Consider the following 25,017-nt stretch of genomic DNA (forward strand, 5'->3'; position numbering starts at 1 on the left):
TTTCGTATTTCTCTTTAGATTCTAGAGAATTTTCCATGGCAAGCTTTCGTGTGTACTATTTTTTTCACCAAGATAAGTTCCTTTATGGTTATAGTGATTAAATCTAGGATTATTGCGTGAATGTTACAATGTACGGCGTAGAAAACTAAATCGAGTGTTTCTCTCCCAGTCTGCTTACAGAGGCGCATGCTAATATCAACTTGCTGTTTAAAACACGTGATTCAGACTATAGCACATGAATCGTAGCAGAACAAAGCCATTTTTCACGGCTACTAGATAACTGCTATCAGCGGTCGATATTTTTTTTACAAGTCTGGGCAATATTGTGCTGCGTATTCGTTCACTCTGCTTGTACAATTGGTAGTAAAATGACAAGAAACACCGGATTACTTTTAAAGAAACGATTACTTGTGATGTGGGAAATTCAATGCGGTACCTGAATGTGTAACAAGTGACGTGCTATATCGAAGGTTTAGTTTCATTGATCATATTTATCTGCACTGTGTGTGCATAGCCGCTACGGCTCTTCAAAGAAATTCAGTTGTTTCCTTTCGCTTGCTCGATCGTACCGAGCTAAAACAAAACAAAAATGTTAGGAAGAAAATTGCCCTAGTTCTTCGAATTTCCCGTCCGAAGTTTCCGTTCCCCCGTGTGACTGCTTCTTCGAAACTTTCACGAAAGAGACGGACGGTGGGCCCCCGGCCGGGCGCCCCCCAAAACTGCTCCCGCCTCGGCGCTCTCGACCCGATCCCCGTGTTGTGACACATTATCCGGCGACGCTCCGCTTTTTCCCGACACGGCACCGCATCCCGCGAGGAAGAATCCGAAACGTCTGCGCGCTCGTCGTCCGCCTCCAAGGTCTCGTCGGCACCGAAAACATCCTGTTCTCGACGTTCGTCATCAGAGTGCGACTACGCGATCGCTAGGCGCACCGCAACGAGCAAGCGCCGGCGATCCCGCTCCGGCGCACCACGGCATCGAGACGGGGCCCGGCGACGGAGGCGTCGGGAAGCCGCCATGTTTGCGAAACACCGCCGCCGCTGCCCCCGGCGCCGAGCTGCGCTCCCGATCTTCGGCGGCCGGCGAGCTCGCTGCGTCGCTGGACGAGGAAGATTGGGAAGTGTCGCGAAACGGTGAGTCGTGAACGCCGATGCCTTGGAAGTAGTAGGTATACGCTGATGTCGTCGGACTCGTAGGTATAGAGAACGCACGGTATAGCCATTATTGCGCCGGGGCAGCCGCGCACCATGTTTCTCGCGTGCGGAATGCTACGGATGAAGCGAGGCGCAACCTTGTAAACAAAAAAGCAAAAAAGAGCATTTGAAAGGCGGCGATGTTTTGCGTTTATACGTACTTGGTGTTAACGCAGGTTTGAAACTATAACTCGGCTTCCGCTTTTCTCCTGTTTCGCTGCGGTATATGACTCATCCGACAGGCAGCTAAACGGTGCCGTTAAGCTATACCGTCTGACAGATAACGTGACAGCGATTACACATTTCTTGCTCGACGCGTCGATTTAGATGCATGCACACGTTAGCAAGGGTAACAGTAGAAGCGAGGTGGCAGTCTAATGACGCTTGTATAAAATGGATAACAGAAAAAAAAATTTGCGAGAGACAGTGATTGTTTGGTGCATCTGGGAACTTTTGCTCACAAACATTCAGAGCTTGATTAGTGGACGATTACCACGCAGAACGAACTCAATATTTGTTTGTGGGACATTTCTTAGCAGCTACCCAATTACGTGACCTTTGCAGCTTACTGAGGGCCTCACGACAAGATCAGAACATATTGTTTTCTCCGGTCTAATACGTGGTCACATTGTTGACCACTTAAAATAAGCTGAGCTAAATTTTTCTCGCAAGGGAAACAATTATGCACGTCCAGAGGATGTGTAGTAATTGTAAACAGAGTTATTTTTAATCTCGCTATGTACTAGAGACACTGTTTTAGTTACGCTTGCGTTGCTGATTTTTGTTTTCTTTTTCTTGTGTCTTTTGCGAACACCTTATTGGTGTAAGTATTGAACGCCTTCTGTTTATTGTAATTTCACTGCTTCGCGTGCAGGAAAGAAGACGCCGCCCGCGTAAAGCAGCGTAGCTGTGCATACAAAATATTTTCCTTCTCAGTTTTTCCATTTTCTTAAAAATATATTAATCCAGCCACAAGAAGCGTGGTTTCTTGTCAAAACAAGTATTATGAGGCATGTAATAACGTAGCAAATTATTCCTGTATTTTTTCGCCAAACTTTCACATGCCTTTGCTGTTGCTTATCAGCATGTCTCACATGTTAGGCTGAAGCATGGAATGGCAGCGTGCGTGCGAATGCTGTGAATTGCAGCAGCGGCTCTTGTTCCTGCCTTAGTGTTTTATTTTTTTTTTACTTCCGAATTGGAAATTCTGAATAATTCTGGACCATCTTATTAATTATTGTCACTCGCAATGGTTTGAAACATGCGTCCGATTACAATGGTACACGAACTCTTGTTCAATAAAGTCATGGAATCACAATATTGTCACGCATATATGTCGATAAATAATGGGCTTGTACATTGACAAATATATTTTTGTCTGCTAAATGGCTACACTTGCAATGTTTACGTTTTGGAACTATCGTTTAGGATCCCTTCCCAATAAACTTTATGCTACACAGTCACATATTGTTTACTTTTGATTGAGTGCCTTTGTCGCGCACTGAAGCGCTATGTAACCAAGCTACAAAAAAAGCTCGTATCTTAATAGTTTTTAGCGCAAGGAAACGCACGACACGAGAGAAGGCACACATGACACAGCGCTGCTAACAACTGATGCTTTATTGCACTTGGTCACAGTGTATATAGCACCGTACAATAAAAGACGGACAGGGAGTGTAACCTTAACGCAGCATCACCGATTGCCTAACAGCGTAACATGCCACTGCTAGCGTGACAAGAACAGTATTTTCTCCCCTGACAACGCGACAGATGGCCAGCTCACGCAATCTTTGTTTCTGTTCATTTCATCAGAATCAGTCATCATCAGTATTTTAAACAAGGGTTTGCAGCCACAACGCATGCAGTGTGCAGCAAGATGACCGGTTCCTGCCGGTTTATCAACATTGTTTGAGTGGTCTCGTAAGCAATCGTTGAGACATCTGCCAGTTTGTCCCAAATATTCTTTCCCGCATGACAATGTATTGCAGTAAATGTCGCCTTCCACGCAAGTGACGACTAACTGTTCGCGATGATTTGTATCACAAGCACTGCAATCGCCGCTTGGGGTGATTCAACGTTCACACAGAAAGAGAGCGTTTGCATATGGTCTTGATTTGTTCCAGCTTTAAGTGACATTTTCTTGCACATTATGATAGGATTTTGTGCTCTCGCGTGGAAACAACAGCGATTGCAAAAGTATTCAGATACGTGGATGACTATTTGGTGATTTTAAAGCGTAAGAGTAATTGAACCGTGGTTGCCACATCGACAATCTGCTCCGTTTTCCGCGAATGCCTAAAACCTCTCTCCTTAAAATGTGAAGATTCCCCTGTTGATGGATACATTAGGTTTTTAGATCTCACGCTTCATGTTTTAAGCACCCATACATGTTAGTGTTATGCGCCAAAAGGAAATAAGCCCCTTCTTCCATACGCATCTGTACACTCGAAATCAGTTAAAGGGACACTAAAGGTTACTATTAAGTCAACGTGGACTGTTGAAATACCATCACAGAAACCTCGAAACGCTTGTTTCGTGGCAAGGAGAGACTTATTTTAAGAGAAAATGCGTTCTGAAGCGTCCGCGTACCTCTAGCGCAGTTCAAATCGCCCGCCCTCCGATCGAGGAGAACTGACATCATGGTCTCATAGTGACGTTGCGCCATCGGTGAGTAGAACGGCGTCCGCAGACGGCGCTACGGCTACGGCCAGAAACAGAGCCAAGACAGAGCCGACAGCAGAGCGAAAGCGGGAGTATGGTGGCTAGCAGAAGGAGAAACTAATTACGTCCCACATTACGTCCCACGGCACACGGAAAGTCCGTTTTCGTTAAACTATAGGCTGCGGCGAGCTCGCAGCGTGGTCGGCGTGGTCTGTGAGAAGTGACGAGCCTTTCCGCACTCGCAACAGGGCATAAAAAAGTGCGAATCGACGCAAAACTCGGCCTAGAAACGTGCTTCGCCACAGCCGACCCAGATGTCGTTTCCCGCACCGCCACCAGGCGCCGCTACTATACCTCAAGCTCCAGCGCAAGACGCCCATAAGCTGGTACTTCATTCTATGACGCAAACTTCGACGCTCGTCGCAATGGACCCTGACACCTACAGATTGGCTCGCGATGGTGGGCTCAACTTCAGCGATTTGAGCACCGACGAGCGCGACCTGCTGCTGAGGGCTCGCACTGCCGGCGTCGTTGCGTACTACGACGGCGGCCTCGACACCGGCTCTCCGGAGCGGGAAAGCAACGAGGGCTTCCCACGACATCACATGGACGTGGCATTCTCGCTGCTTGTTCCAAATGAAAGTTTCGCGAGCCAGCAGAACCCTCACAGCACGACGCGATAACGAAAGTACTGAAACTCCAAAGCGTGCGCGGCGCAGAGTCGAGCGAAAACGAAACCTTTCGACCACCCATACTACTGAAGGGTAACGTCAAAATCTTATTTTTTGTTAGAATCGAGTAGACGTAGACAAGTAGCATTTTCTTCCGTCTTATAATCGAATGAAATGATATTTTTAACACGAGCAGTTGAGTATTAGTAACATAAATTACGGGGAGACCTTTCGTCATCGGTTTAGTACCGGAATGTCGCTGTGGGGTCTCAAATCGTGTCATGCATTTACCTCAATTTCTCGGTTACTAAAGCTCTGTTCGCGATTATATTGACGCCTTAGACGTTCTAGAACATTGCTCTACCACTTTAACTTGACTTTCTGGTAACCTTTAGTGTCCCTTTAAGAGGGGAATCACCAACCTGTGTTTTAAAAATGCTCTTCTGAAATCCTGCCAGCATCTTGCGCAAAAAAAAAATTTCGATAACCAGGTTTCGCGACTCTGCGCAGCTGGCTACCCTTTGCAGTTGTTGATTGCGGTGGCTGGCAGCATGTTAAGAAAAAGCAAAGCTAATAGTCCTGGTGCCGCTTTGCTGCAGCCACGCAGAAGTAAAAATGTGGTCTTGGTGCCTTATCTACACAAAGTCGGCCACAATATCAAGAATATTGCAGGACGAGTTGGAGTGAACGTTGTTTATCCTGCTCCACATAAACTTTCTAGCTTGTGTGCGAAAGTTAATAATCCCAAGCAGAAACGCCATGATTGTGATACAAATCAACGCGAACAGTTTGTTGTCTCATGTGTGGCAGATGTAGTTTACTGCATTACATTGTCATGTGGGAAAGAATATTTGGGACAAACTGACAGATATCTCAACTATCGCTTACGAGAGCACTGAAACAATGTTAATAAACCGGCGGTAACCGGCCATCTTGCTGCACACTGCATTCGCTGTGGCTGCAAACCTTTGTTTAAAAAGACTAGAGTGACGGACAAGCCTTCTGATGAAGTGAACAGTAACAAAGATTGCGTGAGCTGCCCAACTGTCGCGTTGTCAGAGAAGGAGATACTGTCCATGTCACGGTAGCGGTAGCTTGTTACGCTGTTAGGCGATCTGTGACGCTGTGGTAACGTTACACTCCCCTTTTGGTCTTGTATTGTACGATGCTATATATACTGTGACCAAGTGCAATAAAGAATCAATTGTTAGTATCACTGTGTCATGTGCGTTTTCTTTCGTGTCGTGTGTTTCCTTGCGCTAAAAACTATTAACATGCAATACCAACTAGCCCACCAGTCTGTTTTGTTTAGCTGGTATTTTGTTCAGCTTCGAACGCGCATGATTAACCGTGTTGTGTCCATTTGTGCGCATGCTCCCGAATTTTATGGGTGAATTTTCATAAAAAGATGCAATGGCTCGAAACAGCATTGTATTCTGTGTGTCCATATTTTCTCCTAAGACCTCTTGTACATTATAATATTCAACGTTGCCTTAAATTCTTTTCGCTATTAAGTCGGAAGCTCTTACGTAAAATATTAAATTCGGATAGGAAGTGAGATGCACGTGGGAATGTGTGATAGTGGTATAGCCATATTCTTGACGTCATTTTTATAGAAGATTGGCACTCTTTTGATCTAGACTGTTGTGTCGTCACAGAAGACCAAAAGCAACTGCGACGCCCGTCTCGAATGTCGCGAGATGACGTGAGAATGCAGGTTCCGGCATCAAGAACGGCCATCTCGTCATGTGCATTTTCGTCTCGGTGTTAAGGCAAAGAAAATTAGTTTTTACTATAACAAATATGGAAAGATGGTTGGTTGCTTTGTCTATTACGCACCCTGAACTGCTGTTTCTTGGCATTTCTGGAACCTAATTGCAGTATTTAAAAAAAATAAAGGGCCTTTTCAAATTTGTAACGTACTATTGGGCAGTAAGAGCAGACTGTAAAGGATATTATGTCCCTGAGCTGTGTTTGGGTCTTAGTAACATGCACGAAACCTTTACGCAGCTGTTTCCTTGCGTGCAAAAATTATATTTTGTGAATTTCTTTTTCATTGCCCTGTTTAAAGTGTTTGGAGCTGGAATAGGCATCCCCATGTGTTGGCTAATATAAAAAAATAATGACTATTTTTCCTTGCATGTAAGGAACGTTACCAAGCGGCGATAGGGACTGGTTGGTTTTACAGCACGCCGAAACGTCAACAAGGAACGTCGCTCTAACATATGGAAGTCTCGTCCTTGCACAGATCTTTTCATTCTAATAGTTTTCACTTACTTAACAGTGCATAGTTATTGAAGTAAGGGTGATAGAGATGCTCTGCAGATGAATTAACATATACAAAAGCAGATGACACCGCGAAAATTACTATCAAAACACAATACTTTTGCAGCGACGCGATAATTCTGTTGAAATGGTTACTTTTTATTATCCACGCTATGTTCTTGACAATGCATTCAATTGCATAAGCCAAGTCTTGGCGCCAACTCCCGCATAAGTGGCGGCCTCCTGCTATAAATAAGGATTATCCTTTGCAAAATCTGTAGCTAAATGTTCTATCTATAGCTCACGCTCAAGTTTTCCCAATGTATCACATTGTACTAAGCTTTACTTACTTTCGTCTTCTCTGATATGCAGCTGTTTTGTTATTCCAATGGTAGCTATATACCAGCTGAGAGTACGAGGATACCGCGAATAATGGCATATACGTAGTTTTGCGTTGTTTCAATTGTTATTTGCATAGAGCCTGGGGTCTACGTCGTGCTGTGTATATGAAGTTTCGAACTTACACGACCAAATAAAGGAAAAGCGAAGCTCTTACTCCCTCTCCCCCTTAATTACTTCCCCGCTTATATAGATTGTTTCCTCTACTTGGCTCACGCGGTAAACGCAGATTCATCGAGTAGAAAGAATGAAAACCGAGGCAACATAACTAACCATTTATTTTATTAATTGTATTCGCCATGAGTATGTATACGTGCAGTTAGAAGACGGAAATAACAGAACAGCTGCAGTCATAAATGCAAAGCATGGGGGCTTCAAGCAGCGAGCATTAGGGCTTCTCTACTTTAACCTCAGACTGTACCCTTGGCAGAGAAATGAAAACACCGCAAGACGCTTCGCTGTATTTTTAACGAGGAATGGCTTATGGTTGGGTGCGGTGCACATTCATATGGTAGGGTATGCATGGCGGTGGGTTGGTAGTCTTGGTGAAGATTAGAGGACGGGAAAAACGCCTCCGTTTTTACATTATTATGCTATGCCATTATGATGCAGGATAATTTCCATCCGATACGGTCGATGTTGAATTTCTAAACGATGTCTGAGACCAATCAAGTAGAGCACGATTGGCGCACACTATTGTCCTGTTCAGTAGGGCGGATTCTTTTTTGTTTGACGTGTAACGCTTGCGAGTATTAGCTACATTTTCATTGCCTGGCGCACAGTCGTACTAATTTATACTGTGAACAGGTTGCACATAATAAATTATGAATAGTGCTGGCTGTTTTAGTACGGTGAAAGAAAAAAGTGCTCATCGGCCGTATGCAAACATAATTTATGGTTGCGAATGTTCGCTTGTACAGCACGGCAATAAATATACCATCGCCCATACCAGAAGAAGAAACTATAGCTACACATGTTTTGTCGTAGAGAGGGTAAACGCTAACTCGGAATAGTTCAAATTCGAATAACCATTTCCGCTCGTCGAGGCCTGGTTAGGGTATTTTACAGCATCCTTTTTTCGACAATCAACGTCGCCGTATAGCAACTTGTCGCCGATGAGCTGTGTACGATTCACCTGTGCCGTGTAACGACAGTCCCGTTTCAATCGCCCGCGACGCTGCGCTCGCCGAAAGAGGAGTAGGCGGTTTCGCGCCGCAATATTGGCCACTTCACGCGAGCAATCGGCGACGGTTGCGGGGAGGGCGTGATGGTGTTTATGCTACGCGCCGCAAGGGAAGCCCGGCGTATATACTGGCCCGGCGAGATTCAAGTCGCCGGCAGAACACGCGAACTATGGACGTGCGCGCGAAAAGAGTCGTCGTCGGGGCCGTAAAAACGTCGCCTCCCCGCCGTACATATACAACAGCCGCGCCTCAAGTTCAACGCCGGTGGTCGCGCGGGCTATCCCCTCCGCGTCGTAAAAGTTTAGGACGTCGTTGCGGCGTGGCGTTAAGTGCCCTTGTTCAGCCCGATTCCTCTCCTCTCTCTCTCTCTCTCTCTCCTGGCCGGCCTGTGCAGTATGCGCAACCGTTTACGGAGGCCTTTCGGCAGGCTAGCGCATTCAGCGTCGGGGCAGTGTTGATACGCTCGTGTGGGCTGCGATTTTATCGACGTGTGCTAGGATTTTCTTTTCTTCTCCTGCGAAGGGGAGGGGGGGGGGGGGGGCGCTTTTGTGCAGACTTGTCGCAGGTGGCAATTGCTGATGGTTGTGGGAGTGTCTATGAGAGTGAATGAATAACCCCGAGAGCGCGTGCCTCGTATAAGCCTCGCCACTTGCACTAAATCGTTGCCTCAGTCCCTCTTTGAAAACTGGATATAAACAGATTTATCGATACTTTCTTTACCGCTAACTCAGCGCTGGACCCGCTGGTAGTCGTAAAGTATGTCGTGGCCTTGATTTAAAGAGTCTGTGAATTAAGTAACGAAGCAGTGTATTAGCGTCCGAATTAAATTCGTCTTAATGACGACGCCTGTTGACCGCCAGTGAGGAGATTAGGTGCAGCGCTCGAAATGAAGCCATATCGCGCTTCAGAATGGTTGAGTCGGTCGCAGCTCTGGCGGACCTATCCTTGCATTACGAACTGAAGAAGCGTGCTCGAACCAAAGATAACCAAAATAATGTAAATTACTTTTATTTAAAGAAAACACAGCAGGCAGTTGCAAAGCGGGGCTCGTCAGAAACGCGGCAACCAACTTTGATATGTCAAGGCATTCGGGGCGGGATCCGCTCTATACCTGATAGGATCGAATGCTCATATCACGTCTTGAGACGACGTCCGTTTTCAGTACTTTCATCATGTACATGCCTATATCTTTTTACTCAGATCAGGCAAGGTAGACGAGCACTAGAACAAACTGATTTCGAAATTGCATCGCCGTGACGAAAAATATTGGCCCGCATACAAGCTCTAAACCGTGTCCCCTTTCTTCAATGATTATGTCTTCATTTAACGTGTCAACACTTTGTAAACCTGTTCAGCGTCTGTTCACATATTTGTTCATATAGTTTCATTGATTCTTTTTGTGCTTGTGGTAGCCGTGCATCTCATTGTTGACGCTCGCTCAATCTTTTCTGAACAAAGCTCTTTCGTTTCTGATTCTACGCGAGTCCATTCAATTCATGACTGGTTTCATTTTATTTCTACTTCGCAAACAATGCTAGCCGCTTTGGCAGAATATGCGGAATAGCTGCACTAAGAACCACTCGATTGAAAGCAACATTTTGCATACTGCAGCCATCTTTTTATCCGATTTCAATGCTGCATATTCGTGCGGCAGATTACAAGAATATCTTGTGTCAGATTAGGATCCTCCCGCATTTGAGCTTCTACATGAACCCTGTGGGTTCGTTTGAGGTTAAATAAGTAAATTAAGCCTAAATAATCATGAAAAAAAAAGAAGGATGCACAGAGATTTGCTGCAAAACAGGCCACTGGACGTGTGTTTCCGCGAATGTAGGCCATGTTGGCAATGCTCGGCATCCCTTTGGACTCTATATAAAGCAAACGGAGTTATTTCGGGTTACTGTTTTCCTTCTCCCGTATTATCACTTCATATCTCGCGCACCTCCTGTCTCGGTTCCGCCGCCGTTCGCGTCCCAACCGGAAGCATGCAGGCCGATGGTCGAGATCGCGGGGAATATCTCGCTTGCACAAGCCTCTTATTCGCCGTCCGTCTCGAACCCTTATCGACGGCACATCGACAAGTCCATTCCTCCGCATATGATGCACCCTTAAGACAAAACGAGAGAGAGAGAGAAAGAAAGGAAAAGTAAAACAGGCGCAGACCGCGGAATGAAATATGGCTTTTGCGTCGGAGGATCGATAAAGGCGCGCGGCGCGCCTCTTTTTGCGCGGGAGTCGCTGCCGACTTGTCCTCGGGAGTTGGCGCGTAAACACGCCGCTCGCGCGCTTATCTGGCGCTGCTCGCGTCGCGAAACTGGCTGCCTCGGCGGCGCAGAGACAAACGAACGGAATATCGAGCCATGGATGACCTACGACCGCCGAGCTCGGGAGCCACTTATCACTATGCCGCGCGCTCTTTTTCGACCGGCTCGCTGACTCGACCGTAGAAGCGCCGCACGGCGGGAGCGCGATGTCTGCCTGCTTTTTTTCAGTTTTCGCGCACCGCCGCAGCGAGTTCGGCTCCACCTCTGCCGAGCAGCTAGCTGCAGCACACTCGACGTATCGCCATTCTTCTACCTGCCTCCTCGGCTTAGGACGGCGAAGCTGTCGCGATGCCTGCTTCGCAGTTCTGCCGCCGCGAGGCGGACGGATACAGCTGCGTCTTCAGCTGCTGCTGCTGCTCTTCGTTCTTCCTCGTCCGACGTCCTCGGCGTTTTTATACCTTTTTCTTCTTTCTCGCTGCCTTTCAGTGTATACTTTAAGGTCTCGCCGGAAAAAGAAAGAAAATTAAGTGCTATGGAATGATGTATGACGCGGAGCCCGGCGGAGGCACCCGAAGAAACAAGGGGAAGCTGAGGGAGGGAGGAGGACACGCAATCCGGCGTGGCGCTCCGAGCGTGTTGTGCAGCTCCCTCTGCATGCGCCTCTGGCAATAATGTTCCCAAGAATGTGCGGCTCGCGCAACCGAACGGCATGCGGCCGCTGTGGAGGCAAGCAGGCGAGCGAGCGACCTGCTCTTATCCTCCGAGGAGACGGCGAACGCAGCTCCATGCTGCTGGTTTCCACGACGCGGGCCCCCACGTGTACATAAACGTATATACGTACAAATACACACGCCCGTACTCTATAGCGCGCGGCAGCGAAGCGTTTTCCTCCCTGCCTAGCCGCAGTGGTAAAGCGGTGCGCGGTGGTGGTGACGGTGGACCTCGGTTGTGTACCTCTGGTCTCGCGTTCTCCCCGACGCGCCGAGCGTCCAGATATTATAAATGCCGATGTCAGGCCCCGCGTAATGGATGGCCGGGTCGCAGCCGCCGCTGTTCCGAGGCTTGCTTGTTTACTGCGGCGAGTCGCCGCACACACGCGGGCGCTGCAGGCAGGGGCGCGTGACACAACCGAGATTGCGCGCGCTGGCGCGCGTGTGAATTTGCTTGCCCCCTGCTGGGCCGCCGACGTTGGCGAAGGCGATGCTTTCGCTGTATACGCCCTGCGAAGCGGCACGCTGTCGTGGCGAGGGCGATTCTCATTTCTCGGCCCTGCGGAGCGCCTATAGTTTATATGTGCGGGTGTGTAACTTATACACACTCTATTTTTGGCCGCGTGTGCGTCGAGCGTCGAGGCCCCGCGTACGTCTTCCAGTTCCTGTAACTGCGAGCGGCCTCCGTTTAATTGCTCGACGAGCGCGCGCGAGCAGTCTTCGATGAAATTAATTACGGCCTTACGAAGGGCCCCCGGAGGCAGGTGCGGCACCTCCCCAGTTTCCACGACCCGTTTTGTCAGCCCTATATGTCAGCCCTATGCTCCACATAGGACGCATGTCAACGAGTGTCGGTCGTATCTATCATTTTCTTGAAGTGGGAGAGATTGTAGAAATTATTCGGCGTGAAACTATACATGTACGGCTTAGCAGAACTCCTTCTGGCTTCACGCTTTCGCAAGACCTCTCTTTTGTTCCGAACAACCTCTTTCGGAAGTTTAGCAGCGAACACTTTCTACGAATGCCACGATCTTGTAGACAGCTGTCTTCGATTCCTATCGTATTGTGGCGCCGTTGATACTAACGTGTTCATTTACTGTAGCACCACCAACAACATCGGTGCGGGTGATTAGGCATGTTTACCATTATCTTTGTCACCATTACGACAGCCTGATCACGTTCACCGAAAAACAAACCTGCAGAACGGCTGCCGGGGAGGCCCGCGCGCGGATATACGCTAAGTGCGGGTACCGGCGTGCGCTATTCTAATATTATTATTTTTTTTCTCGAAGTCGTCGATGTAATATCGGAGTTCGCTTACAGGTCGCGTGAACGACGCAGTTTGGCCGCCGTGGAGAACAAATGAAACCCTCTGCGCAAGTATTTAGACAAACTCACGAGTCCTCCAAATCGACTCGAATAACTCGCTAACACGATCACAGTTCGTGTGAGGCACACTCATTGCTTCTTCTCCCGCTCCCACTTCACCGCAGGGCACTGCAGCTATGTGCCCGAGCCTCTGGGTAAGGGGCGGTCGCCGTATACCGCTTCTATTTCTTCGAGACACTTGAGTCCGCCTTGGCCGGGCACCCGAGTAGCGCGGAAAAAGTTGATGGCGCGACGCCCTTGCGGGAGCAGGGGAATAATGCAGTCCCCCCCCCCCTCCCCCCACCCCTTACCGATTAATAGGAATTGCCTCGGCGACCGAATACAAAAAGGGGGAGAGCCCTTCGAAATTGGATGGCTCGAATGATCGGCACTGATTGTGGCTCTGCATTAGCTTGATTGCGCCGTCGTCGTCGTACGCGTTGTCCGCTGCAGGGTCGGTGCATTCTCCACCCTTCGGCTGCGGCGTTCGTGCGTGTGTGAGGGCCACACCGCACCGAGAGAGTGCGCGCGACCCGGCGTGACTTATGCGATCGGACAAGCGCGCTCCGTTCCAATCCTACTTGGCTCGCCATTTGTCTTTCTCCGCAAGTTGTGCTCGTCTCTGGTGAACTCGACTCTGAGAACAAGTATGCCACCGTCTCTTTATAGCTGCGTGGCTTCCGGTGTGAAGTTATGATCTTGCGTGTAGGTTCGTCATACGTGCCCAAAAATAGGCGCGGACGCCCTAACATGACTAACCGTTACTGCTCGTGTTAATAATAATAACAAACAAGCACTACAGGCGCCGTGTTTTTTAGACCATGCTTTGCACAGAGATATAGAGAGTGAGGAAGAAAGGCGGAAAGGTTAACCAGATTGCACTTGGTCTGCTACCCTACGCTGGGGAGTGGAACGGAACGGTAAAAGGTGAAGGAAAACAGTAAGAAGTGATGCGTGCGCACGAGCAGCAGCGTTAATTAGCCACGCATTTAAAGGCGGCCGCATGCAGATCACAGTTGTCTTTAAGGAGTGCGCTATAGGGCTCTCGTGGCTCTCTGTGCGGATCACCGGCTGAGTCCACGGTCCCAATACCTACTCCACCGTGAACGGTGCGCAAATCCCGATGCATGTTTGTGTCGCTGTAAGCCCCGGGAAAAAAAAACAATCTAGATGAATTACATGTAAACATCCTTCTTTTTTCATGGCGCACACGTGTAAACATAAGGTCAGTATCCTGGATGCAGCCATGTGCAAGGGCCAATCTTCGTTCGGTTCTCGATCGCGCGAGAAGGAACTCCAAATCATGCGCCTAAAAACATTTGTTCCGACGGTCTTTCATCACATTCACGAGGTAAACTGAGCCTGTAAATGCTGAAAATGTAGAAGAACCCACCCACCATGCAACGTGCGCGACATAGCGGGTTTTTCGCCTGCGTCACACCGTTTGTTGTTCAAGCGAATGGTTGCGTAACGAGTCGCCAGCAACGCGGAAGTGTCTTCACTGCGGGCGATCGAACAGTTTGGCGCTACGTGGTTTTATAGGGCAGTCGCGATTTATGGGGGTCGAACGCTATAGTCCGCGCTTGGTCCCGAAGATCGTGGTTGCACAACGACTCGTTGTTCTGCGCGGCAAGAATTTACCGCTCCGTCGCCACGCTGTCATGCTACAGCTGTTTGCTCGTGCTTCGAAGAGACGCCCCTCAAAAAAAAAGAAAAAAAACTTGCGCAACCTTCCGCCCTCCGTGAGAGGGTGAAGATCGTGCTCTGTGACTTCGAGAGGAGAATGTTTAAGGGCAACATTTCTTCGATTACTATTTATGCGTCGGGCTCTTTTCGAGCCAATCGTGCAGGCCGGCCGTGTATTTCTTTTCTTTTTTCCTGAGATCGAAGGGAAAGAAGAGATTAATGGCCCATTTTGGGTGGTGGAATTTTATGTTGGCTACACGGCTACATCATCCCCTCCCGCACTCCTACCTCGCTACCTCTGTCTTTTTTCTTAATATTGTTTATATTCCTCATAGCTCGTTAACCCGAAGGCATGCGTTCGGCAAAGTGAGGTCTCCGTTATTGACACTATATACGTAAGGCATCTCAAGCATTGTTTTAGTTTCATGTGTTCTGATTATCCAATTATTCTCACCTATGTCACCCTCTCCAGGAATAGAAACCAAAGAATTAATCTATGTATATATATGCACAGGACTTGGTGCAAAGTTGTATTATGCGTAAATTTGCCGTTCCCTGATTATGGGGGTGGAGCAAGTGAAGCTGCTCAAGTTACAACTTTCTTTATCCTTTGGCGATCAGACTATGTGCGACGTGTGCACACTTTGCCTGTAATTAACTGAAATGCTGCACGTTCTCTGTACATATAAAGGTACTGTTTTGCCGAGGGACGGTAACAAGCAGGCATTGCGCCTTGCTACTTGCTCTTTGCGTCGCTCAATATGCAACGCAGACGTGTTGTATTGCGCCCGCTTTCGTCACAGCGGTCAAGATGGGGTAGGGCCCCGAGATGCGAGCCGACAGATAAGATGTGTAACGCCAGAGAACCGGGAATCGTGTGTTGATCCAAAACGAAACTGCCAGTTTTAGAAGTCTCAGATTCAGTGCATAAGGAAGGAAGGAAGGAAGGAAGGAAGGAAGGAAGGAAGGAAGGAAGGAAGGAAGGAAGGAAGGAAGGAAGGAAGGAAGGAAGGAAGGAAGGAAGGAAGGAAGGAAGGAAGGAAGGAAGGAAGGAAGGAAGGAACGAACGAACGAAGGAATGAACGAAGGAAAAACTGGAGAAGGAAAGGCAGGGAGGTGAACCAGTTTAGCTTAACCGGTTTGCTACCCTACACAATGTTTACGCTGCCGTAGCGGCTAGAGACACTTAAACACCATATCCGTAATGTTCGAAGCAACATTAATGCCGTAATAGTGCGGGAAAAATAGCTCCCTTTCTGTCATTACCTTACTTTTCCGGTACGCTAAAATATCAAAATGCGAAGTCTTTGATTCTGTATGTTAGGAAGCAGTTTACTATAAGAGGTTCGTCCTTATACAAGAACTTTCAGCCATCGCTGGTTGTTGCGTGAAACGACATTACACTTTCTTGCTGAAAGAAGAATATATATATGTATACACCAAGCGTCGCATAATTGCTTCGACAAGCGTGCGCACTTTGTACATCCGTTCGAACTACGAGTTAAACCTACCGTCATTGGTTCCGTGCTCCTGTGTCACCGTTTATTTATTATTTTTGTTTCCGGCCGGACTGGCTTCTCATTAAGACAACTTCCGGAGAGGTAAAAGCGTGAATAATGAATGCACATACTCTCCTTTTCCACTTCCTGCGCCCACTCCCCTTCGCTAGCTCGCCGCTTTTCTTGTGTCTTCGTTCGCCGTGTTTCATCAGTGTCCGGGGCAATCACCAGATACGTGTAAACTGCCAAGTGCTACGCAGAAACAAGCAGAAAAATGGCAGGTCAGGAAAGGTTACGCGACTTGCGATTCCTTTACTTCTAAGCTTCGGGCCCCTTTCCATCGACCACCTCTGGCATCGGTGCCAGTGAGCAGCGTAGGGAACGAATAGGTCGGGAGTTTAAGCAGCGAAGAAACATGCCATAGTTCGAGCGAGTAGTGTGCCGAAGAAAAAACTCGGCTCAATACTTTCTTCGCTCACGCATCGGCCGGGGCCGCGTTCGCCATTACGGAGTCCCGGCTCGCCGGCTGCTCCAGAGCGCATGCGCGGCGCTCCGCGTGATGCGGGATTCTGGGCGAGGGGGGGCGCTTCTTATCGACCAATCAGGATCGGCAGCGCTCCACGTACTCCCCGCCACCACCGTCCGCTCTCGCCCCGACGGCGTCGCTGAATAGCGAGCAGGCGGCTGCTGCAGCGGCATGCGCGGAGCCCCCCCCCCTCTCCTTCTTCTTTTCGTCTCTCTCTCTCACCTTCGCCTAGCTCCCTTTGCAGCGCACTCTCTCCCTCTTTCCGGAGCAGCGGGGTCTTCTTTTCTTGAGACTTGTTCGCGCCTTCTGAGGCAGCAGCCGGGTCTTGGAGCCCTGCTCACCTTTCTTTTTCCCCGCTCCTTCTTACATTCGCGGCTGCCACACCCGTAGCGGGCCCGCTCCCCTCCTCCAGTCCTTCCTGAGCCAACACTCGCCCCCCTCCCCACTTCGCCCCCCCCCTTCTACTTTCTCGGTGCCCGCTCTCCCGGTTCCCCCCGTACGCCTACATTTATATATGTATCCCTGGAGAAAGGTGGCCGCTGCCATGCTCGAAGTCTTCTTCTTATAATCAGCCTTATCAAGATTAATCTGAGACCTCCATAAATTACCGTTTGCGGTGTCACTCGAGGAAAGTTTGCGCCACCACCACCGCCAAGCGTGGCCGGAAGGTGTGTGTGTGTCTGTGTGCGTGTGTGCACGCAAGAGGGGGGAAGGGGGACGCCGCTCCGGGTTCCGAACCCGGCGTGGAACGCGTTCGCCGAGGAGCTTACCTGAGTCCCCGTGTTTGTCTCATTAGGAATGGAGAACGCCCGAGAGTTCCAGGGCCTCACGTTGTGTACCTGCCCGCGTTACTTATTTAGCTCCTTGCTTATTCACCCAGGTAGGCTTGCTGGCACTGGTACAGTAGCCTGCCTACGTGCCATCATTGATGTACTTTCTTTTCTTGATAATATTATGTTCTTTTAGCCCTGTTAGCTGTGCCTTGCGGGAGGCAAATATACAGCGAACCTTGTATAGCCTCACGCTCACCGTGCTATGGAAGGCCTTCGTTTTACTTGGCGTTCACAACGGGCTCACAGGCTCATTTGGAGATCCCGTGTGCTTTAATAATCTAGTGATTCTTAATCATGGAATGCCAGGATACTTTGCGTCCGCAATCTCCGACTTTCATTCCAGAAAGTGTAAAACCCATGTTTTCTGTCTGTTTCCGTTGAGCAGGAGCCTTCCCATGAAAGCCTCCTTCCAGTGAGACAAACTTGCTTTTCCGTTCGTGGTCATTACTGTGATTAAAGATGTCGTTTCATTCTTTTTAAAGCTGTGATTCCCAGCAGCCTACATAAGCACTCTCTTAGACTCCTATGTGGCTTGGAGAACGCATGGCGCTTGGTCGTGGCAGCTGTCCTTCCACGCGTAAACAACATGTGTCAGCGCGATTCCTTCATAATATTGGGCTCCTGCTTCGACACAACTACATAGTCCGTATGACCACAATCATAGGTTAGCTCAAATGCGACACGTAATGTCGTGGTCGCTTTTTCTGCGATTTCGTAACTTCTCACTACGATTCCCCGATCATTAAACAAAGTGTGTGCATTTCCTCGAAGGCAGAAACTGAATTTCGTATGAAGTATTCCCGAAGTCACACGAACACCTTTTTTAACGAATTCTCGCGTGATAAAACTATGCAAAAAAAACGAAAAAAAGAAAGAATAAGAAGAAAAGAAACATTTGGCGCTACTGTCGTGTTCTCATTTGCCGTAATCATATCTACTTCCCTGCCTTTCCCTTCTCTCTCTCTCTCTCTCTCTCTACAATCTTTACACCAGCGCTTCTGAGCTGACCCTGCCACGGGGACCCACGGGCCCTCGAGTTGTGCTGCTGAGTATGTGAGCTGGCGGGTTCGGTTGTCGCGCCCAACGGTCAGATCACGATGGGAGCGGAACGCCAAACCGCCAGGGTACTGAGATTTCGAAGTGTGGTAAAGAACCCCATTGAAGTCCGAATAGCCCAAAGTCCTTCGGCACGTTATTTGTCACGTTAGAGCTGTGAATCTGTCGCCGTTGAATCCTGCCAACTGTTAATAGTTATCGATCGTATATATTGCTGGCGAAGGTTTGCTAAGAAGCATTTTAGATAACCTTTCTTCCAGGACATTAGGCGTTCGCCGGCTCACGAGCCAAAGTGCAGGAGCATAACGTTGCTTAAGTATGTGCCTTCAGCATTCATGCTCTAGCCGGGTGAGTCTACCGCGCATCTTCTACTTCGTTATCACTTTACCTCCCTCTCCCGTCTTTCCCCAGCGTAGGGTAGCGAACCGCATCTTCCCCTCTGGTTAACCTTCCTGCCTTTCCTCTCTCTCTCTCTCTCTCTCTCTCTCTCAAAATATGCATCTGGTTTTTGAAACTCGTGCGCAAGAAAGCAGTGGCGCGGTGATTTGTTTTGCTGGCAATATACTGAGCGACGTGCTGCTATGAGTCAGTGCGGGTAAGGTGCGCCGTGAGGCCGATCATCAATATGACCATAAGATAAACGTTGAGTCATAACCAGTAAATCAGGGCCGAAATGCACGCTAGTGGTGTTTCTGAACTATATAACTAGGTATGGGATGACACGAGAAGGAGACACGGCATCCTTCTTTCATTTTCCATATTGTTGCATATTGTTGCTTGAGGTACACCAATTTAAGAGACCGTTTATAGTGTCCCTGTGCATAGTGTCCCGCCCACACGTACTCAGTGCTCACTCTCTCCCTTTCTACTTTTTCTATTCCCCTTTCTCCCACGCTCAGTGTAGGGTTGCAAACTGGATACTCTTCTGGTTGACCTCCCTGCCTTTCCTGTCCTTGCTTTCTTTCTCTCTCTTTCTTGCATATTGTTGACTCTTAATATTAATGTGGTCTTCTTCTTATTATTATTATTTAGGACAATTTACCGTGTTACAGTGCAAGGAAACCTGTTTACCTTCAAGAAACTGGAAAAATATGCACCTGTATAAAAGGTATGCCGTGTTCTCAATGTACGTATTCTGCAGCTTTCTTGATATTGTCGCTGCATCTAATCGCTTCTTCCATACGCTGGTACCGATCCTGTTATTTGATCAGACCAGTGGTAATCTGTTCTATAGGCACTACATAACACGCCCAAATTCCAATTATTCTTTTCCATTCCGTTTATTTTTCCGTTTGTCCGGCAGTTCCATGTTTTCTTTTCCGAACCGTCGGTACGTAGCACCGTACAAAGCTATTTGCGCGCACTTTCAGCTACAGTCACGGTTGAAGAACGGGACCACTTCAGCGTCATCAGCAGCGCCCGAGTTTGTCTGGCATAACTAACTCGATTCCCGCGGAGACTAGACGCGTCGTATATCGCGGCTGCCGGCACAACACACAATATGAGCCCCATTCGTCACAAGTTCTCGGTAGGAGTCGCCGGAGACAGTGGGGGGAGAGGAAATGCACTGTAGGTACGGAGGAAAGTGCGATGCGAGCTCATGAATATCGCGCTGGCTTCGTGTACAGACACGCCACGGTACAGGCATTTGCGCTCACACGCACGCGAGCTGCAGCGACGCACACGCGGTCTCACACTCACTCACGCTGCCGGCTTCCGCACGCAAAGTGCAGACGACATGCCGCGCCGCCGCACACGCGTGCTATGCAACAAGGCCGACCTACCCTCACGAGCCGAGGCTGGCGTGTGCACATAGCGCTCGAATTTGCCTGCATGTGTGTGTGCGCGTGTGTGTGTGTGTTTGGGCGACAGGCTGTGGTCTCGCACTACTGGAGGACGTTGGAAGCGTCGCGATACTTTCTACCCTGCCCCCTCCCCCCCCCTACCCTTTCGTTCTGTGGAAAAAAAAAAACCAAAAGGAAATAAATGATAGAGAACAAGACAGACAGCACCTACAACACTACGAGGAGGAGCTAATGGCTCAGGTGTGCGAGTGCGCGACGCTATAGCCAGCCGGGCTGCAGCGCTAATGGAGCAGCGCGAAGCTCGGGGCTTCGAGCGGCGGTGCCCGCGTAGGACCCGGCGGTCGGGCCGGCGGCAGCGCTATGCGCCATGGCTCTTCTACGCGGCATGCGGCGCAGTTATTAAGCTCCTGTCAGCGGCAGGATTTTTCTAAGGTGCGCGTGAACGGGCGCGACGCCACCGCCGGCGCGGGGAGAGGCCATTTTTCCCGCGCGCGCTGCAGCGGAAAATGAAGTATAGACGAGGTTTCCTCGGCCTGGGCTGGCGGCTGGCGCGCACGGCTCGGAGGCAGCGCGGGGCAGCTCGCCGCCCAGGAACTCGCCCACCGTGTTTGCGGTGGCAAGCGCCTTCGGCAGCAAACTTTGGATCGCGCTAACGAAGAAAAAAAAAAGGAAACGCGGCTACCGCGCGTGTAGTGCAAGGGTGGTTGAGGAGCGGAGCGGGTGGAAAGGGGCGAAGGATGAGGACTCTCCAACTACACACACATAAGCCGGGGACGCGTCCTGGAAACGCGCGACGTCGCTGCCATGCATCGCCTGCAGCGGCCGGCGGCGCCGCGTGTGTTGCCCGTGTGTTGCCACGATAAATTATGCGCGCCGCCGGGAAGGGACTGGCCATTTGCGCCTTCTAATTGGCTTGTTCTCTGCTGATTCAACAACGTCCCCAAAGTGTTTTCCGAGTGGTTCCTCTTGTTCGGCTGCTTTCTCATATTTCTCGCGCGCGCGTGTCTTTCTACGCCACTGTTGTTTCGGCCAGCGCCGTCGCACGAACGTTTGAATGTCCCGCTGAAAGCCTTCCGCAGTTGCTTTCACAGAACGGGGGTTATGGAACACCGTGCATAATCGAATGGGCGTGCGAGACACGCGCTTTCGCTGTTGTGTCTCGTGTCGGCATCGTTAGCCGCTGGCTGTTGACGGCGCCGGGGCTTTCGGCTTCAGTGCATCATGTACGCAGCTCTATCCATCTGTGTTGTTACAGTATAAAAATCTTTTTTTTTTTAATGCGAAGAGTGATAAGTGGAGTAGTTACGTATCGCAATATGCCATAGGCTGAAGTGGTATTGCTCCAAGACGGACAGAACACAAGCGCGAAGGGTTAGCCCATTTCCACGGAATGATTAGCATAATATGTTGATCGCATCAGACAGCACAGATGCTGCATGCAAGCTGAACACGGTAATTATCCGAGATAACAATTGAGAGCAGCAATTAATGAGCATCTCGATTATACGGTCGCCTCGGTTGGGGCCATGCAGGGACAGCTGATTCCCACCGTTGCTTGTTGTACGGTTCGCGAACTCTCGGTACAGGAATGGACCGTTGCTTCACGTCGAAAGGCAATGAAGGGTGTAGCCGCGCCACCCGGATATGGGGACTTTGACGCAGCGATCAGCAATCCCTAACAATCTGCGAGGAAGATGCCTGTTGGCAGGCGTTAAACTGTTTCTGAAAGCTATATCAACTCTTCATGAAAGCGAAGCCTGTCTTAAGGTTTTGATCACTATCACTATGCGCAGAGGATGATCAAGTACAGGACATTGAGAATAAGCGTGTATATAATATCTTCAATACCACTTACAGTACGTTACTCTGCAAAATAAGCTTGATTTGAACTGCAGGGTTCTCGTGTGGTGTATATATCCTGTGACATGACATACTAAAGAAAAATCATACAGAAGCTACAAACTTTCGTTTTCACAGTAAGCCTTATGCATTCGGGCTATTGAATTAAATCAATATGGCGAGCATCCATCTAAAAGATCTTGCGATTCTGCCATTTTCTGTGAAAACTGCGTCACCACTCTGCTCTGAAATGCAGTTGTAAGCAATGTTCGCTGTACTTTCGCAGTGTACATCTTACAAGTGACTTCTTTTATTTTCACTACAATCGCTGAGTTCGTGTGAATTTTGACTATTGCTATGATTCTTAGGCGTGTAATCAAAACAGAAATCTCGATCGTAATAATAGCATATCGCATATCGCAGAGAGATATTATTTGTTAGCTGCGTGCCCAGAGGCGGGAACACCACCTGCAGAAGCGTCTGCAAAGCTTTTTGACCGTCTGAGGAGAGCGTATTGTTTGCTTGATTCAGGCGTGCAGAACAGTGGGGAAGCGGCATCGAAGCGGTAGGTACATGGTTCTCTGCAACGGTTCACGGAAGAAACCACGACAAGAAGGAACGTTCGTCAATGGTCAGCTTGTTTTCACGTATATACCGGGCGTTACGTCTGAGAAAAAGGGGAGAACCATTTCTCCTGCTTCGTATACAAGTGAATAGCTTTGCCAGACAAAAAAAGTGGCAGGTGCGTTACTCCGGTGATGTATCGCCAGGTGAATGCGAACATCGCTGTGGTGTTTCGGATACCCTTCCCCGAGGAGCAATACAAACCGCTTATCCTTGCGCTGTGAGAGGCCCGTGCTGAACGCCAAACAACTTTCTTGCAAATAATTTTTTTTAGAACACACGTTACGTACTCTTTTCGTGTCACTTACACGCATTGACCTATTGCACGTTTTGTTTAAGCCTCATACATTCGCAAATGTCAAAACGCGCTTGTTTTAGACGCTTTCAATAGTCAGAGAACAAAATGAATGCCCAAGGAAAACAAAAGCAGGGGGGAAGGGGGGGGGGGAGCTTAGAACAAGGAAGCACTTGAAATGCGCTGGCAAGACAAGCGCCGAGACATGTGTATGCAGACAGGCCCTACTCATGCGTGAAGCGCCCCGCGAGAAAAACAAACAAACAAACAAGCGAGCGAAGCGCGTTTCCTGTCGTGAACGCTGTCTGTATTCTCGACTGCTGAAGCGTGCTAATTCTGGTGACGTTCGGTTCAGCCGAGCGTCGTTTTCCGTCTGAAAAAACTTGGCCGCCTGTATACCAGCCGGTGCAGCGAGTCAGCGTCGAGAGCACCCCCCAAAAAAGAGCGGCCGCTGTGCGAGCGAGGAAAACTTTTGCTGTGCTGCCCGACGACGTTCGCTCGCCCCTTTTCGCCTCTTCCTCACCGGTTATGCCCTCCGCACCACCGACGTCCCCTTTCTTCCCACGTGGATCGCCTGCATGGGTGCCCGGGATTCCCCTCTCTCCCGGGCCCGTCCTGATTGGCTGATCGCCAACGCTGCAGTCTGCATAGCTGCAGCAGCCATGCAGGCAAAGCTGTGCTCGACCGGTGCTGCCACTCGGCGACAAAAAGTCTCTTCTTTCTCTGCGCACGTCTGTACGTGAAGTCCGCCGTCTCCGACGCCGAAGGATGATCGTTGAGGGTGCCCGTTCTTTATAAACGAATATTTGAATCGATAACGCCACAAATGACGGATAACGAGTATTCGATCGGAAGGGCGTCGTATCGAATAATTTTGGTCAAGTGGGCCGACTTCTCGAGGATGAATACGTGAATCAACAGGCGGTAACGGCAAGCCTAAACACCTAAAGATGGGCCTGCACGCAACATTCTGTATCCACATCTTCCCCCATGTAACGTGTCCAAAGAGCTAATTTTGTATGAGCCGATATTGAGCCAGTATGTCGGAAACATCAACATACACAAGGATACGCGTCACATCAGTGTGTTTCTACAATTTAAAACTCAATTGTACTTTTTTTTTTCAGCCGCATACATGAATAAATAAGCGACAACACCAGATCAGTCCGCACAAAGTTCTTTTCACAGGCTTCCATCCCCCCCCCCAAAAAAATAAAAATAAATGCCCCGATGCTTGTCATGCATTTGATCAAGTGAGTGACAAGCGCAGTTCAAGACGTGCCATCAAGCTTATATTCACGTTTATGCACTGCAAAAATGTTTATACCTTCAAGGCTCTTGTCGCACGGGATGACCCCTTCCATTAGGGCCTTACAAAAATTTGTAGAGGACGACAACAACGCTCTAACTACACGTACGATGACGAAAGACGCAATCGAGAACTATGTGATAATTCTGACAGCCTTGGGTGCACAGAAATATGCGACAGGATCATATCTGTCCCTGTGAAATTCTCCTGTCGGATATTTTGTGCGTCCAATGCTGTCAGAATGACTACAACGTTTTCACCTACGTCTTTTGACATCGGATGCCTAGTTAGAGCTCCGTTGTCATCCTCTATAAATTTTTGTAAGGCCCTAACGATATATATAGTTATCCCGTGCGACAAGAAAACACCCGTAAGGGTGTAAGCGTCTTTACAGATGTAGCTCACATCTACTACTACTACTACTACTACTACTACTACTACTATTACTACTACTAGTACTACTTCGTTATTTTTCATATAACGATGATGGACCCTGCAACCTGACTCACAAACCGAGAAAATTCAAGCTTATATGAGGGGCTGGATTAAAGTCCTATAGTTTTGGGGGCGATGTAAGTCGAAACTGAAAGAGCATGAACATGAGAACATGACATTTTCCGCCGGTGGTTACAAGCGAGTTCGAAATGCGTGGCTGTGAACGGGGACAAGTTTTCCCTATTCCCAAATCGGTGTTATGCTAGGATGGCTCTTGCATTTAACGCTTTAAAGGGACTGACAACCAATTCTCATGGTTACCGGGCATACTGTTTAGTCACAAAGTGCTAACGCGGAAAACGCTGTGGAACATTTTTTATCAGAATTTTTCGTTC

The 25,017-nt window shown here is 48.9% G+C and overlaps 1 protein-coding gene across 1 annotated transcript in view; it reads left to right on the top strand.

The window, feature by feature from the left end:
• Window positions 1-992: 992 nt before the first annotated feature.
• LOC139059644 (uncharacterized) overlaps window positions 993-25,017 on the top strand; it is a 534,381-nt gene continuing 510,356 nt past the window's right edge. The window contains exon 1 of the mRNA XM_070538065.1: window positions 993-1,133. The gene's annotated coding sequence lies outside the window, so the exon portion shown is untranslated. The remainder of the gene's footprint in view (window positions 1,134-25,017) is intronic.

The sequence above is a fragment of the Dermacentor albipictus genome, chromosome 4 (genome assembly GCF_038994185.2).
Source record: "Dermacentor albipictus isolate Rhodes 1998 colony chromosome 4, USDA_Dalb.pri_finalv2, whole genome shotgun sequence".
Lineage (NCBI taxonomy): Eukaryota > Metazoa > Arthropoda > Arachnida > Ixodida > Ixodidae > Dermacentor > Dermacentor albipictus.